This window comes from Paramormyrops kingsleyae, chromosome 15 (genome assembly GCF_048594095.1).
Source record: "Paramormyrops kingsleyae isolate MSU_618 chromosome 15, PKINGS_0.4, whole genome shotgun sequence".
In the NCBI taxonomy this organism is placed as follows: Eukaryota; Metazoa; Chordata; class Actinopteri; order Osteoglossiformes; family Mormyridae; genus Paramormyrops; species Paramormyrops kingsleyae.
Window position 1 is genome coordinate 8,779,711 of NC_132811.1, and position 18,811 is coordinate 8,798,521.

Genomic DNA, 18,811 nt, shown 5'->3' on the forward strand with positions numbered 1-18,811 from the left:
CAAAGCCAAACTAGCTAGTGAAGCTTTGAAAGCTTATATTGAGAAGAAAGACTGTCAAGAATTTAATAAAAAAATCTTCCAAAAGTCTACTTTCTTTGCTGATTTGCAGTATAAGGGGTAAATATAGTCTAATCATTTTTGTGTATAAAAATGCACATTGTACTTGAAAAATTATATTTTATATGCACAATAAAACAAATATTGATTAAATATTTACATTTATTTTTCAAATTAATGAATTAGTTGCATTTTCCAGCAAAGGAAAAATATATATTTTCATATAAAATTTCAGTGATATCAATAATACCTTTTACTGCACTGCTAGTAAGCTAGCAAATTATTATAGTACAATAAACATTCATATTTAAATTCTATGCATATTATTATTATTATTATTATTATTATTATTATTACTACCCATTAATCATTATTTTTAGCAACCTTTAAAATCTTACAATCAAAGATGTGATTAAGTTCTGGCTGTACTCAGAAAAAGAAGCTGAACAAAGTCTATTGAGCAAAAGATATTGCTGTCATAAATGAAACCTTTGACACAATTAAAAGAATTAAGGTAAAAAACATGATCAATTTTTCATAAGCTCAGTTGTTGTAATGGTTGTGTTTTCCCTTTAATGTGTTTCATTCCTATCCTTATTGATTAACCAGCATTAATTATATATTTCTCCATAAATTCATTAATAATGTGCTGATGCCTTCTTTCCTCAAGGCTCGAGTGCAACCAAATATAATTTGTCAGGTTGGACAGAGTTGCTGCAAAATGCCACTAGACTGTAAATTGCAGTATAGAGATGAACGTTGCACAACATACAGCAAACTCTTCATCAGGTTTGGCAGTCATGGACAGCTTCCTATATTAACAATATGTGACACTGCAATGGCACCTGACTAGAGTTTTGTTGATTTTTTAGTGCAATAATAATCCACTAACGGTTGCCAAATCATCATGTTTATTAAATGTAATACTTTGACTTTCCCACTGTGACCAGAATTTATAAAAGCAGACACATAAAAATAAAAAAACCCAACAAATAAATCCTTAAAACAACCTTAAAAATGTCTAATAAAGTAAACATTTTTGTTGACAAAAAAAAAAAGAAGAATATCAGCAAAATGAAACGCGGTGACTACAGGACTAGCATCAAGCTGTCTTTAAAGAAAACATTTACACCTACAGACTCTTGACATTCATGAGAAAAGCACCATTAGTGTATTATGCATAATTGTGCATTTCAGAAATATAATCATTGTCAGTGGAAGACAACGTACTCTATAGCAATGATGCCTATGCCACATTCAGTATTGTGTGCCATCAGCAGTTTTGTATGTAAATTAGAAGTGCTACAAAGGGTCATTTTCCAATCTTCTACCATAAAATCAGTCTCACTGAAATGTGTAACTCTTGGAGAAGTTCCCCTGCACTCATTTATAATATTTCTCAGCGCATGACAGATTGAGCAAGAGACAGAGAAAGAGAAAAATAACATTCCATACATCTACGTATCAAGCTGTCATCCAATGTACAATAACAGATGTACATTTTTAAACTGTCGAGCAGGAGACATACGGAAGAGGAAACTGTTTATAATCCATCAAATGCCGCACCCACTTCTTTATCCTGAATCCTATATATGTATATTTATACATATGTGAAACTGGAGAAATGCTTTTTATTGAATCCCATTGTATACAACAACAGAAACAGAAAATATTTTAGATTTAACTGAGTGAAATTTCTATATGTATAGTTTAGTTATACAACTGCATTTATGATTATTATTATTATTATTATTATTATTACAAATTCAGACATGTGCATTTATACTGGACATTAGTTTTATGCAGAAATACCAAACGCTTCCAAATTAATATTTCCTTGCAGGGCACCATGTTGAGAAATTCTAGTCTTTTTGTGGCAAGATACAATCTATGTGAAGCTTACCTTATTTTGGAAAATGCCTATTGTGCAACTGGAATCAGAATTGACCAATTAAATTAAGGCAGCTGTAATAACTATTAATCTGCAATTTGACATGTCTGCAATGGGACTGAGAAAAGGCGGCCTGAAGCTCATAATCATGAACTGTAATGCATTGTGGGGTGGGGGGTGACTGTATATCTTAAGTGGATGTCAGGGAAAACCCATGGGTTGATTTTCATGGGTAGATAGCAAATGTTGTATACCTGGATCAAACTGACTCCAAATATAATAGCCAAAAATGTACTAAAGTCTACTCTAAATACATTATATGTATTTGTGTGATCTGCTTAATGTTATTTGCTTTGTGATCTGCCCTCTGCCACCTGGGATAAGCAGCGGGTTCACCAAGACCTGGAAGCGGGTTCACCAAGACCTGGAAGCGGGTTCACCAAGACCTGCTGCTGGAAATGTTGCCAAAAAAGGGATGTATGGCTGGACTTTGTGTCGTACACCTTTAGTTTCTCAGCATCCTTCATTTCACAAGCCGTCAGATCCTGAAAGACAAACCTTCCACATAGTGTCTACACTTAAAACTGTCGATATCAATTTTATAGGTGACAAAAACAAATAAATATGTACTGTATGACTGCTATATACATGTGAACACTGTTACGTGTTACTAATATATTTTACAGCTGCTTTTTATGTAGCTGCTGCCTCAAGATTATAGAAAACGTCCCCATGATGACCCTGTTCTGCGACTAAACACAATAATACCAAAAATCTTGCAAGCTTGAGGCTGCTGATGCTGACAACCGAAGTCTGTGGGGACGTGGAAAGATAAACGCGGGATCCAGACAAAATACGCTGCTTGACTTTTCCTTCTCAACTACAAGTGTTGCACAAGGGATTACAAAGTCAAAGACAGCCCCTATTTAAATATCATATCTATAAAAAAGCCACAATGCAGGAGTGGGATCAATCATTGTCCCGTTTTGCCGGACGGCTGACGTGTAAAGCAGCCAGGGGCTCTGAATCCCCAGGCATGTTCCGTGTGAGAAGAAAATCCCTGCTCGGACAAAAAATATGGATCAGGAACACTGAAGAGTGTTAATTGCATTTAAATGCCCAATGCAGTGTTACGAAAGAAAGACTGACTGCTTTGTTTCAGTGCCACAAGCTTTCACAAAACAAAACAGTAAATGGTGATAATACAGTAATAAAAAAGTGAAAAGGGTTTATTTATCAGTCTATTACTATCGCGTCTCAAAAAAATGTGCATTTTAATTCCTTTTACCTCATTCTCTCCCCCCCCCCATATTTTAACCCTTGAAATAATGTATTTTTAAAAACAATTAGGACTGTTGAAGTTCAACAATTAAAACATTGCATCCATATGAAAGTTGTAAGGCATCATCATTTCTTTGATACACGAGAAAGACAAGGAAACATTGTTACTCAGTTCATTCCATTTAAAGAAATTACCAGATAGCTCAGAAGATAAAAATATTGTAGTTTGCTATATTTGTTTAATTTAACTGAAAGTTAATACATAAAAATTAATTATTAAATCACAAATAACTGATATAACTGATAATGTTTTATTGTTCTAAAAATAACCATTAACTAATTCATTGCAGTTTTCACTAAAACACTAAAACCTATAATCATAAATATTTGCACATTGAATTTCCAAATGAATGTAGAATTAACACAAAGAAATAACAGTATGTTTTAATATTTGTTTAATGGCTTAATTAAACTTTAAATTTGTGTAACACAAACTCAACAAATGGAATCTAGACAATTTCTGGGATATAAAACTATTATGTTGTTGCTCTAATAATAAAAATAAAATAAAATGCAACAGCCTTTTATAATTAGTAATTTCTACTTATAATTAACATAAAACACTTCCATAAATAATATAATAATACAGGTAAATATTTTTAGATATTTTATCAGATATTACATATTGGGAAAGGGGATCAGCAAATAAGTATTAATTAATGTATATTCTCTTGAAAAAGAGAATAGGTTTGTTATACATTCATTTGTAATTATTCAGTCATTCATTTTCTATATCCATCCTATCCTGGAAGCAAGGAGCACAAGGCAGGGAATAACCCAGGATGGGGAGCCAACCCTTTGCAGGGGGGTCACACACCATTCACACCTACGGACAATTTGGCAACGCCGATTCACCTTAGCATGTTTTTGGACTGTGGGGGAGAAACCAGAGAACCCAGAGGAAACCTCATGAAGACACAGGGAGAACCTTCAAACTCCACACACTCAAACCCTGGTGTATTACCCATGGTGCCACCTTACTGCCCTATTTGTAATCACTATATTTCATTACTTGATATGTAAAACATGTGGTAATGAAGCAAAACTACAGTAAAGTATGTTTCGTTGAATATGCTCAACAAATGTAGGTATGTAGTTTGGCAGTTAGCAATGCAGAGTATCAGGGGCAACCTTAGCTTACAAACTCCTTTATGGTCAAGGTCTGTTCAACATCTTTGACTGCAGGAGAAGGGGAAGTCAGAAATTAATAAATATGTTTTCTGAAAAACAGAAAAGTAAAATAAAATTAAATAAAATTTATACAAGAATGTACAATCAGACTGACTTAAACAAATTGACCGAACATATCGATTTGGCAGGAACAAATATACCATGGTCATGAGATGCCTCCTCTCTTTATAAGTTCTATGTTTATTTTCCGTGTAAGAATTTCATGCAACTGTAACTGGTCTTGATAGTGTTGTGAACATGACATGAATTGTATACTAAGATTGTACGTGGAATGCTGAATTTGAAATGCTTATATATATAAGCTTTTATAATGTGGCCCGTAAACAGATATTGTTTCCAGACCATATTCAAGAATAGATGGAACCCTATATCTGTTCATCTAAAATATTTAACTGTGAATCTATTGTCTTTTGGTCTTTTAAACAAAATGAGGTGGATGGATGCTTATGTCTTAAGATGGAGTCTCCTATCCGAGATTCCTTGGCTGAAGCGTGTTAACCATGCATCAAACTAACAAGATACATTTACAAAATTGTGATGGATCACGTTGTGGGACAAGGCACATGATTTAACTTACATCTCTCTCTAATATATAATTTACATAAATAAACAGATAATAAAAATAATGAATGATGAAAAGGTAACAATAAATTGTGTCATCTCACTCACATATGTTGTCTGCTGTTACATTATTCCTAAATGATCTGGAGTTCTCACTGTTTCCTGAAATGACCTCATTTATTGTTCAAGTACTCTCTCCTTCCCCTGATGCCTTCCCTGACTGATAACATCTGCCCGCTGCTCTGTCTTAGTACTTATGTCACCCTGTTTGCTTACAAAACTGCATTGCTGATTTAACCGCACTGATTTCCCGTATGCCCCATACACATAACTTAATGATGGACGCACTGTTACAGGACCAAGTAATGCTTGACTGAATGCAGGATGCGTTTTTATGACATAAACCAATTTTTAGTCTTAAGTCCATCCTGGCTAGACAGTACCTAAATTGTTATAAAAAAAATAATGATGAAACCTTGTGTTTTACTTAAATATTCAGCCACTAAATAATTAACAACATAAAATTACCTAACAGGCTGTCTCTTATGTGATATGCATTGCTGATTATGGCCAAATATATAATTTTCTGAATTTTAAAATGGGAAAATTGTTTTGGTATCAGATTTAATTCCCTCGGGGAAGTTTTCCTATAAATTAGTCTTTATTCCATATGGTTAAACAAGGCTCTAATTATCAGCAACAGCTTAATAAAAGCAAAAAGGTTAATTAAAAGCTCGGCTGAAACTAACGGTAAAACTACTACCTAAAATGACTGAAATTTGGGGCCCAGGAGTTAGATAATTACATCAAATCAGCTGGTTCTGGTTCTGGTTTACTTTAACAAAGGCATGTTTCATAGATGAAAATTTCACAGTTTAGTCAAATAAATACAGGCTTTATTCAAGTAACAACGTACAGCTATTTTTCAAATGGTATGACACAAAACACATGGAGTTTGAAATGATTGAAAGCATATAAGGAATGGAAAAGACATTTTCCATTAGTTTCATTTGCATGTTATATATCACTGTTTCAGGGTATCTGCTATATAACAATATACATTGTTTCCAGTTATGTGTTTCCAAAAGCATTCCTGCTTATTAGGCAAACCAAACAACAATATTCCATTCTAACCTGCTTAAAGTTGGTTCCGAGTATACCAGCTCAATTACCATTGTGTATATAAATCACCTGAAATACTCAAAAATGTTGAATCAATGCATACTATAAATCTTAAGGTTAAGAAAAAGTAATTATGGAACTGCAAATAAGTAAAAATAAGTAAGTATGTGTTTTTAGATGGGAAGAAATCCATCATTCATCTGAACTGACCCTTAAATACAATGTGGACAAGAAATCCAGCTGCATGAAATATCACACTATGTAGGAGTAGTATGAGTGGAAACCTACAGCCTTTTATCATACTACTCACTGTAGGAAACAGAGACTCATTAAAGCAGTAGGACGTACCCCATACTGTAGTCCCTCTAGCCATGTCTGACCACCAAAGAGTGGCTTAGCTCATGCACCTTCAGTGAGATTACTTTTTAGTTACTGTATAAGCAAAAACCTAAATACCAACCAAAGTAAATAATAAAAGCAGAATTATAACAGTTCTGTAATACGCTTATACTGTATATATATATAACAGATTGGGATGTGCAGAAATATTGGTATCTGTTCAATACACAGTACTGTGCACAAGTCTTACACAGTCAAAGAAAATGATGCTTAAGTGATCTTCATGCTGGTGTAAAAGTCTCTGTTCAAGTGTCAGCTTAGCCATTTCAAAACCCCTCCTAAAATCACTCCAGCATTTGCAGTGACTGCCCAAACACCAACCCTTCTTTTGATTCAAACACTACCCCACCTTGTTCAGCTAATCAATACTGAACTGCTTCATCTAGCCATCCAACAAGACATCAATCACTTTTTGGAGAACAGAAGAATTTTTTCTTTCTTTCTTTCTTTCTTTCTTTCTTTCTTTCTTTCTTTCTTTCTTTCTCTCTCTCTTTCTTTCTTTCTTTCTGTTAATTTGCATGTGTTCTGATGTTAAATTGTATTTCTTCTCTAAGAAAATACAAATCTACTACCCAGATAAATAGCATTAAACATTTTCTTTGACTGCCTAATACTTCTGTACAGTCCTGTATATTGATCTTTCAGTCCTTTCAGCTCTTAATACCTTCAAGAAAGCACAATGCCTATCTTTGTTTAAGAAAATTGTTAGTTATAAATAAACAACATGGCACTTTTACCTTGACCTTTGAACTGAAAGAGCTCCAGGTTACAGTAAGTAATCAAGCTTACAGATCTGGAACAAATAATTTATAAATAATTTCATGCCACTTTGCTGTACTAATACTTTGCATTCATATCTTTGTGTGGATTGTCCATTTATTTTTGTGAGGAAAAATCCTATTCCCAACAATAAAACCTTAACCCCTACCCAGACCTAACCTTAATCATAAGTAACCAAACAAAATACTTTTGGCATTTTTCTTTTTCTTTTTGCAGACCGAAAAAATGGTCTTCACAATGTAAAAATAACGTTTTTTATCATATTGTGGGGACACTCGGACCTCAAGATGACACAGACACAGACACACACACACACACACACAATCTGATACCCCTGATCATCAAGATTTATACCATTTTATTGCATAGCAGGTTTGACCAAGATGACTGTACAAAGGACAGATCAATTAATAGTACTGCATCTGAAAGACCCCTCAACCTTGACCAAGATAAGCTGTTGGCAGATGGATGGGTGGATGGATGGATGGATGTGGAAGAGTTAATACAAAGACTGACCCAGAATGAACTCTGGAGAGTAAGGTAACACATTAGGGCTTCCCTCATGGATGGCACAGGTATTACCAGGGTATAACTACATTATTCACTGCGTTGCAATAGTCAATGTTTTAAAAGACAAGCTCAGTCTTATTTCCTTTCTTGTTAGTATGCTGATACATAAAATAAATGCATTGTATATATAAACAGATTTTAAAGCTCAGAAGTTAGAAGTTTAATCAGAATTTGGTGACTGAAAAAAAAACCAATGTACAACAATATTTGGAGCTATTGAACTAAATCTTATTTTTGGTTATCGGGTGGCAGATACAAGCAAGAGATCTTGATTTCCATAAGGACATCTTGCTTTTTGAAGGTGGAAAAGAGAGAAATTTGAGAGTCATCTACCAAACAAGGATGTGAAAGCCCAGGAGAGGCAATAAAATACTTCAGGGGTCTGGGGTAGGTTTGTCATTCCCAGTGGCAAGCAGACTGGGGAGAAAGTGTGACAGAGTATAGAAGGCTCTGAATGAGCTGTTAAGGGATGGACGATGGAGTACTGACAGGTGAAAGAGAAGATGCTGTTGACAGATACTGTGTCCTGTTCACATACACACAAATGTCTGACATCCCTCTCTGCTGACAGGCTTGCCTAAGAGCAATCTGCAAGTCAAGTCTGATGGCAACAGCTTGGGTTTGAAGGACAATGATGTTTAACTCTGAGCAATGTGGAAACGGAATGAATATGGGTCATTTTCATATATTTATTGGATATATTATTGTGTTTATTTCATATGAGCAATATTGCAGATATACCTCTGACTTTTTAAAATGCTGTTGTCTCATCATGTTTTGTGAAGCAAGATTGCTTTTCAATTGGAAGTGAAGTTAACTGGAATTGTTTTCCAATGGAAACAGTTCAAATGTTAAACATAAAATCTTTCTTTAATTGTATGTATTATTTTGTATGAGCTAAAAATATGAACCTCAATGCCTCTGGCTGAGTAAAGGATGCAATTAATACAGAGTAACAAAAAATGCATTGTAGTCCACATGGAAAATGAATGCAAGTGGCTAGTATATAAATCCACTGTGTGTTTGACGATAAATTTGCGTGTGTGTTCTTTTCCTCCTGTCAAACCTGCACCCTAATATAAAATATCACTAACAATTTTGCATGCTGTTTGCAAAAATATTTCTGAGTAATAGACATCATAAAGAGGCAGACGAAAAACCCATATGCAGCCATTATGGAATTTTTCGGGCAAATTGCTAAGCAGTTTGCATTCAAATGGAATGTTATTGTATAAAAAGTGTTTTAATAGAACAACAAGGGGTTTAAAAATGAACACAAGGTAAATATGTAGCCTCCCTCAGGTCTTAAATGGCATTTGTTCCTTGTCAGCAAATTCTTTATGTCCTTTTTTATTGCATGCCTAAAGAAAGGATGACTAAAATAGTTTACTACAGTATCATATCCATCTAAATATATTATATTATATGCTTTTTATATATTATCTGTCTCACTAGTATGTCACTCTGGACAAAGGCATCTTCAAAATAAATAAATGAATAATACAATCCAGGTCTATTTCTGGGAAACTAGGGATTTGGACTTTAGGTACAACTCTATATGGATCTTGGTAGTTTAAGACCCTTAATAAAGTTATTTAATATTTTTACTAATTACATAAATGCTATGCTTGTAAATTACCAATATTGATATAGTTATTTTAAGCACTGGAATTTTCCCATGAACTTTTTTCCTACTTTTCTTTTACCTTCTATTGAAATCCTTTTAAAATGATCATCACACCTCCCTGTTTTCAGATATCAAATATGCTAATCATTATGCACACACATACACAATATTTTGCCACTGTAATTACTGACGGATTAACACAGCGCAGAGCAAAAAAAACAACAAATACTAAAAATATATATAAATAACCGCAGATTTACATAGATTTGCTCCCTGCTTTTGACACCGTTCTGCACACTTAGCCATTGGATAGCTTTTTCATTCTGTCGACAATACCATTGAAGGTTACTCAAAAGGGTAAGGCAGATTTTATAAATATATATAAAACCTGTCATCTAAAAGTAGTCTAGTTTGGTCAAAGATTAAACCTAGCTTTCTCAGTGTGCCATTCTTTTTTATGAAAAAGAGATAGATAACAGGGCCATTTTCATAGGTGATGCCATTACATTCTATTGCATCAGGGGGATTAAGCAGGAGTACATGCCATTTTTCCTTTAGGGATACAAGCTTGCCACAATCATGGCAGGGTAGACAGGGAACTAGTGGACTGTATAATTTTTCTTTCTGCAACTGACACCTTTTTTCATGTGCTAGGACAAGACTTAGCTGAAGTTTGATGGTTATGCATCATTATGCCTTAGAAAGGAGGCACGGAGTGCACCGTCAATGCCTTATGTACGTGTCAGATACGGCCATGTTTTACATTAAACACATGGAATCATGAAATAAACCCTGTTGCCAGAGTTAATGCTTTGTGTGTGTGTGTGTGTGTGTGTGTGTGTGTGTATATATATATATATTTTTTTTTCCTTTCACAGGCAAATGGCGGGGAATAAATACGTAATTGGGGTTATACCGAATATCAGTCTTCCCATTTGCTTTGTATAGCACATGCTCTGGTTGTATGTGTATACGTGAACTAATACAGAAGCAAAAGAGGGCAAAATAGATCTTCAGTTCTATTTTATTTTACAACTAAAATTTGTGCAAAAGTCTTAGGCAGTAAAATAAAACATAAAGAAAAGTTCTGTGGGGTGGTCTTGTATTTAAATGGTTTCCATTTCAACATGCTGCTCTGGCTAAATCGATACATAACAATCAGTACTGTTTTCACTTTTATGCATTTTTCGAGTGTAGGTAAATTACTATATGATACTTATTGACTACTGGCTACAAAGGCTGTAAAAATGCCTGTATTTTTTAATAACTGCGGTAATTGAGGTATTGAAGGGAATGGATGAAAAAGGAAACATTAAATACAAATCTATCCTCCAGGTGTTAAACTTCAAAGTTATCTTAATTTGTCTATTATGTTCAGAAATAATATTTACATCTGTTACACTGGCAGGTTAATTTTGACCCAGTGGCTAAATCACCTTACAGTGGTTATAATAAATATTTTACTCTCACCCCTAGCAAAATTCATATGGTACCTAATTTACAAACACAGTCTATCAATCCATTCATCTTCCATAACAGCGGTCACCATGAGCCAGGCCCTAGTGGCTCATAGCACAGGATACAGGGCAACAAACATTTTGCCAATCAATCTCAGGGCACATACAAATCATTTAGGTTTGATTTATTTTAGCCCACTGATAGAGTTTAGTAAGTATATCGATATAACGCTACACAGATGGATCAAAGCAAAACTTAACAAAAAATGATTCCTGTAATGTGTCACTTTGCGCATTAAACCTTTATTTAGAGCACATGTGGCTAGATGGCTGGATTTATAAACTCCTTCGGATGTCTGTTCAGCCAGTGCACACATTTTATTTTGTTTCTGTGCTGTGTGTGACACGCAGACATATTTTCTACATTTGTGGCATGGTGTGCCGGTCTCAGACGCTTTCTTGTCTTCAATCTTCTGCAATGTGCTCATCAGGACCACATTTTTTCTTTCTGGGAGAGAAGAAAATGGGCGTGAGGTGTCAGTGATAGTAAACTTTGAGTAGGAAATTTGTCTGTCACTGCACGTGAAGACGTATGTGTGTGTGTGTGTGTGTGTGTGTGTGTGAACAGGACACGATACCTGTCAGCAGCATCTTCCTTTTCACCAGTCAGTGCTCCAAAATCCGCCCCTTAACAGTTCATCCCCAGCTTCCACTGTGGCTATACATACATTACACACACACAAGGGGGATGGTGTTCAGCGTCATCTTCTCTCTCTGACACATCTTCCTCTATTCCTGATTAAGATCAGCCATTTGATTGATACCTTCATGATCAGCGAGCCCCTAATGCAGGTACAGGCTGACACCCCCCCCCCCCAAAAAAAATCATCTGGACTGCATTCCCCATTTTCCCAATAGAAAAAAAAAGAAACAGTGTATGTGAAGGTGTGAAGCTTGTGCTTCTGTGCTGGGTCACATGTTTGTCTATTTTGAAAATGAGCTACAATTTGGATTGCTGTTTGTTTTTATGTGTGTGTGTGTGCGAGCAGGTTTACCTATCCTTATGGGGACATAATGTCCCCATAACGTGATAAATATCCATTTTTTTTTTGGAAACCGGTCCCCATAAGGGAAAACTCTATTTTATAAAAATCGGTGACTGCTATGAAAAAACTAAAAATGCAAAAACTCTTGTATTTTGTTAGGTTACTTACAGTATGGTTATGGTTAGGGCTGGGTAGGGGTTAAGGTCATAGTTAGTATTAGCATTTTTCCCATTGAAATGAATGAGCGGTCCCCATAAGGATATGTTTACCCTACATGCGTGTGTGTGTGTGTGTGTGTGTGGTCCGGGTATGCGTTACATTGTGGGGGCCACCTGTTTTTGTGGTCCCCACAAGGAGAAATTCAATTTTATAAAATCTGTGACTGCAATCAAAAAACTAAAAATGGAATTTCCCCACAAAAATATAAATACAATCCTGTGTGTGTGTGTTTCATTTTGTGGCATTCCTGTACTTCCTAATGCTTGCAGCCATCTATCCCAGCTACAGGCTTGCATCCAAATGATAGATGGATGGATAGGTGTTTTAAGCATTGTTGTTGCTGATATCATACAATTTCCCTGCAAAGAATTTATAGCTATAGAAGAAAATTTCATCCTTTTGCCTCTTCCAAGGAGACAAGAGGCATGTATGAAAAGTCTTTTGTCCATCCATCCATTTTCTGTACTTATTTGTCCAATGTAGGGTCATGGGGGTCAGAAGCCTATCTTGGAAGCTAAGGGTACAAGGCAGGGAACAACCCAGGACTGGATGCCAACCCATCATAGGTCACAAAAGTATTCTGTAAATGACAAAACCCTCCCAGAAGAGTGGCAGCTATTATAGCTGCAAAGAGAGGACCAATTTCACATTGATGCCTATGGATTTAAAATGGGATGTCATAGATGTCCCTGCAGGCGTTAATGCCAGATGTGCCAATACTTTTATACATATAGCGTAGTATCCATGCTAATGGCAAAGGTGTTGACCAGTGGTTAAATAGCAAGTGCAGTACCTCTGAGAAGGTCATGACCATTGTAGACAGACAATACTGTCAGTCTTCAAGTTCCACAACTGAAATATGATGTTATAATGAGAATATCTTGCATTGTTAGTGTTATTTTTACCAGCACCTGGCAAGTATGAGTAAAATGAGAATTAAATGGGATAAAACTGAATTGTAATTCAATAAGCCAAAGTTCCAATGCACAACCAAATTTTCTAATTGAGCTACTGCAAAAATGTGACAAACTATGTTATAGAAACACAAACATTAGCAACCATCTATTAGTAAAATATAACATTAGCCCACTGTATTACAATTAACCAGTCCAAGTTAATCCTGAGGAATTTGCACTTCCATCTTTGGGATTAACAGCAGATAGCAGAAGAGCAGCTAAAGTTTTCTGAAAGCCGGACATACACACGCACACAAAGGCCAACTGTGTGACATGAACTGTGTGAAGTGGAGGAAACAGAGAAGAGGACACCTTTACTTCTGTATCATTCCTTATCACACGGGCCTTGAAATGTTCTCATTTTTATACAAGCGACTGGAGAGGACACGCTCACCTTGTTTTCCTGCCAGTTTCCTTTTCACATACTGGTCCAACGGGGGAACAGAAGCTTGTAACCCTAATTGTTCACACCTGCAAGCAATTATGGTGATACTAAAAGTAATTTCGGCAACTCACCAAACTTGGTATTGTTGACACAACAGTTTAAAGCACACTTTTAATAAATGAAGCTCTGGGAGGACGTCCAGTTTCCTATAAATCATGCAAACAACATGTTTTCAGGTAGATGTGATAGGTTAATTTTATTAGGAAACTGACACAGTAGTTTTGGAAAAAAGTTATTTTAATAAATAATAAATTCATAATTATAAACATATAATGTCTGATAAAAACAAAGGTTTACTTAAAAAAGGTTAATATACCAAAGCTCTGTAAAAAGCTTACAAGAAGAAAAGGATTTCATCTATATTTAATTTGCGATCTACCTGTTGAGCCTTTCCACTCATAACGGATTGATTGATTAGGTCTGCGGAAGCGGAAAGGGGAAACTTTCGGCGCGATGCCTCATTCTCAGTGATGCTACCACAGAAGAAGCATCGTGTTTGAGTGTTTATTTATATTTCCCCTTTATTCAGGGTGTTACATTTTGGAGGCACCGCTGGGATGAATGTGGCGGGGACCAGCTACCCCAGATAGACGTCCCCGATCATCATTCACCCTTCTATACATTGATATCCAGGGTGGACGGTAGGGCGTGGTGGCTCAACTGCTGCGTGGAGAGAGACTTGTATGCAATCTGAGGCTAACCATTGGCACCAGGAGAGCTGCATCATCTATTCTGCAAAGAGAAAGTTGTGCATCACGCTGACACTGTCCGTGAGTCAGAGACTGAAATGGAAGTTCCTGAGTTAGAGGACTTGAAGCTACAAGTTGGTGGTGCTTTGTACACATTAACCAGAGATGCTTTGATTGAAGTGTGTGATTTTCTAACTATTGCTGGTCCAACATTTACATATGTATCCGACAAAAGCCGCTCTTCCCTCATTGTACATATTACAAGATATTTAGAGAGAGAAGAGGTAAGTGAATTGGAGGATCAGGGCATGGCAGAGTTATTGATGTTGAATGATAAAGTTAATGAGTTGCAACAGGGTTCTCAAAATAGTACACGAGAACATGCAACCTCAGGTGCAAAACAAACAGATTTGGTGCGGAAGCAGGTTACTCAGCACTCAAAAGAAGAGCGATTAAAAAATGAGATAGAAGCCCTACGATTAGCATTAGCACTTTCACTACAGGATAAAGAAGATCAGACCCATGCAGCCACGAGGTCAGTGAGTGGGGAAAATAATAGTGCAAGCCCAGGCCGTGTCTCTGCTCAGCAGACCCCCCAACATTGTCTCCCCTTACAGTGGGGCAGAGAATTCAAAATATCGGGCCAGATCGGTGACCCAGGCCAAAAGGACAAGCTCAACTTTTCCAGTCTAGCTCACCAAATTGAGCAGGGCATTAGCAAGGGAGTTCCTGAATTGGAAATTATTGATGCAGTGATTCGGGCAATAGCACCAGGCTTACAACTACGCAGCTACCTAGAAGGCAAGACTAACCTCACATTACCTACTTTGAGGAGGATTCTCAGGTTTCATTATCAAGAAAAAGGCGCAACAGAACTGTATAAGCAGCTCACCTCAGAGGTGCAAGGCAGTAAGGAAACACCACAAAACTTTTTGATCCGCGCCCTAGATTTGAGACAAAAAATCCTGTTTGCCTCACAAGAAGCAGAATCGGGTTTAAAGTATGATCCTGTGCTTGTACAGAGTATGTTTCTCCATACCGTATTGACCGGCCTGCAGAATGATAACATTAGAAGCGACCTCCAACCATTCCTGCAACAAACAACAACAAGTGATGAGCTGCTCCTCGAGAAACTTAACATTGCCTGCGCAAATGAAGCAGAGAGGCAAAATAAAAAGAAACTACTTACCCAACAGCGGCCAACCACTGTGCAGTCAGTTCAATCTGATGACACACCAGTAGCTAAAAGAGGTAAAAACACACATTGGGAATATACCAGTAAAGCCCAGTCTGCTGTATTAAATGAACTGAAAGAAATGCGTTCTGATATGGCATTATTGAAAAACTTAGGTGCTGAAGTTGCACAAATCAGAGAATCAATCCAACAGCCTAACCCAGCACAGACGCAATATTTGGCTCCAGCAGTAGCGCAAGAGTGCATTCCCCCTCCACAGTTCCAGTATCCATCACAAAACTGCTGGCCTCCCCAAGGACCAGGATGGAGAGGAGACACAGCCCAATATAAGCAAAGGTTTGCACCACAGGGTCAGTATCCTGCCCTGAACCGTGCACGCCTAAGAAAATGCATCAGCTGCCAGCGGAGTGGAAGTGAATATTGCACACATTGCTACAGATGTGGTAGTAGTGAGCACTTCTTCGCAGGATGCAGGGTAAGAGGATCCAGACTAGATAAAGAGGATTCTTTAAATGGAAGAGGGTTACCCCCACGGGACAGGGAGTAACCAGCAATGGTGGAATGTCCCGGCAGCATTGCTCCCACTGTGGCGTCCCTGGGTGGGACCAGAGACTCAGGAGGTGTGCCTCCTGTAAAAAAGACGCCTACTGTTCTAAAATCTGTCAAGCTGAACATTGGCTTATACATAGAAATCGGTGCAACAGGCATCTTCACTCACAGGTAAACCAGAGTTTTGACGTAAGGGTGAATGCCACCAGCCCCAAGAAACAGGACAGCCGGTCTCGTCTTGTTGCTTTGGTAGGGAAAAGGTGTATGGTTGAGTGCTACATACAAGGCTGTAGAACTCGAGCTTTATGGGACACAGGTTCTCAAGTGTGTATTGTTGATGAAAGATGGAAAGGGAGACATCTGCCAAATGAGAAGTTAAGGGATATCTCTGAGTTACTTGATGCACCTGATGATTTGAAAATCACGGCTGCTAACGGGCAGAGCATGCCTTATACTGGCTTCATTGAGGTCACTTTTGGATTGGCTGCAGATGACGCTGACCCCAAAGAACTTGTTGTCCCCATGCTGGTGATGAAGGGTGGAAGACTCTCACAGCCCATCCTAGGCTTCAATGTCATTGAGCGAATAGTGAAGACCATCACTACAGCACAGCTGGATGCTATGGAAGCACGGGAGTTATATGAGACCTTAAGAGCGGCTTTCCCAAGTCTTGAGGAAGAAAATGTTGCTGCCTTCATTGATCTAGTGTCTGCTGAACAGTCATGTGACTATATCGTGAAAACAACAAAAGGGAAAGTCATTGTACCAAAACACACCTCTGTGCAGATCGATTGTAGAGTGCAAACACAACCACTAAAGAAGGACACTACACTTCTCTTTGAGCCTGATGTAAATCCCCAGTGGGCCGAGGGCCTTGAGTTTTGTGAGACCTTAGTAAAACTCAGGAGTGGTGTTCCATCTTATATTGCCCTCGACGTACAAAACCCTACTGATCACGATATTGAGTTGTTGGGAAAAACTATGGTGGGTACCATGCAGCAAGTTCAGGCCGTGTACCCAGCTACCATTTTAGAGAAACCCAACCATCGCTTTCCAGCCTCAGTGAGTCAAGTGAATGCAGAGAGTGAGCAGGTTACTGACCCTTCATGGGATCCACCAATTGACCTGAGCCATCTGAATGAATCTGAAAAAGAAGTAGTGCAGAACATGCTTCGCAAGGAATGCTCCACCTTCTCCAAATCAGATGATGACATTGGGTGTATAGAGAAACTGAAGTTGAGAATCTCGTTGAAGGATATGGATCCTGTAGCGCGTACTTACCTATCTGTGCCCAAGCCTCTATATAAAGAAATGAAAGATTATCTGCACAACCTTATTGCACAGGGATGGGTTAAAAAGTCCAACTCATCTTATGCCTCACCGGTTGTCTGCGTAAGAAAAAAAGATGGTAGCTTACGTCTCTGCGTGGACTACCGCGAGCTAAACAAGAAGACCCATCCTGATCGCCAACCGATTCCTCGGGTGCAGGACATCCTTGACAGTCTTGGTGGCCACTCATGGTTTTCATTACTAGACCAGGGGAAGGCCTACCACCAGGGTTTTATGGAGGAAGGCAGCAGGCCTTTGACTGCATTTGTGACACCATGGGGCCTGTATGAATGGATTAGGATTCCATTCGGGCTAATGAACGCACCGGCAACCTTCCAACGCTGTATGGAAGAGTGTTTGGAAGATGTGCGAGACAACATCTGTGTCCCCTACCTGGATGATACTCTAGTGTACAGTCAGTCATTTGAAGACCATGTGGACCATGTCAGGAAGGTGCTTCAGCTGTTGAGAAAGCATGGAATCAAACTAAAACCCAGTAAGTGTGAATTATTTAAACGTGAGGTCCGCTATCTGGGAAGGATTGTTTCACCTGAAGGTAGCAAAATCGATCCAGCTGACACCCTTGCAGTGAGAGCTTTGAAGGAGAAGAAACCAAGAAATGTGGGAGAACTACGGGCAATCCTGGGCTTGTTAAGTTATTACCGGCAGTACATACAGGACTTCTCCCGTATCGCGGGGCCACTTTATGACTTACTGAAAGGGACCACAGAAGATAATGTACCCCAAAATAGGATAAACACAAGACGATTTACAGGGAAGAGAAAAGGAGTACCGTCACACAAACCGATAGAGTGGACTGAAAAACATCAATGCATTATGGAACGGCTAATAGACTGTCTGGTTGAGCCACCAGTCCTCGGGTTCCCAGACTTCTCACAACCATTCATCCTCCATACAGATGCCTCTAATCAAGGTCTTGGGGCAGTTTTATATCAACGACAAGATGGGAAACTCCGTGTGATAGCTTATGGCTCCCGGACATTGACTGCCGCTGAACGTAATTACCATCTTCACTCGGGAAAATTGGAATTCCTTGCCTTGAAGTGGGCGATCACAGAAAAATTCCGAGATTACCTGTATTATGCGCCTACATTTACGGTATTCAGCGATAATAATCCGCTCACATATGTCCTGTCAAGTGCCAAGCTCAACGCAACCGGATGCAGGTGGGTAGCAGAGCTTGCAGACTTCCATTTTACGATCCGTTACCGTCCCGGTAAAGAAAATGTGGATGCTGACAGTCTGTCAAGAATGCCTGTAAATGTCGAAGAGATGATTGGACAGTGTACTGAAGAGTTTACATCAGATTGTGTGGCAGCAACAACCCAAGCTGTTGAGACTCAAGACTCCAGCTCACCATGGGTTT

At 38.0% G+C, this 18,811-nt stretch overlaps 1 long non-coding RNA gene across 1 annotated transcript; it reads right to left on the reverse strand.

Annotated features, from left to right (window-relative positions):
* Nucleotides 1-10,836: 10,836 nt before the first annotated feature.
* On the reverse strand, nt 10,837-13,640 carry LOC111860447 (uncharacterized). Its single transcript, XR_002842025.2, has 3 exons — nt 13,612-13,640; nt 11,635-11,714; nt 10,837-11,504 (listed from the first exon to the last, which is right to left on the reverse strand). It is a non-coding gene; the product is annotated as an uncharacterized lncRNA (long non-coding RNA).
* Nucleotides 13,641-18,811: the final 5,171 nt, after the last annotated feature.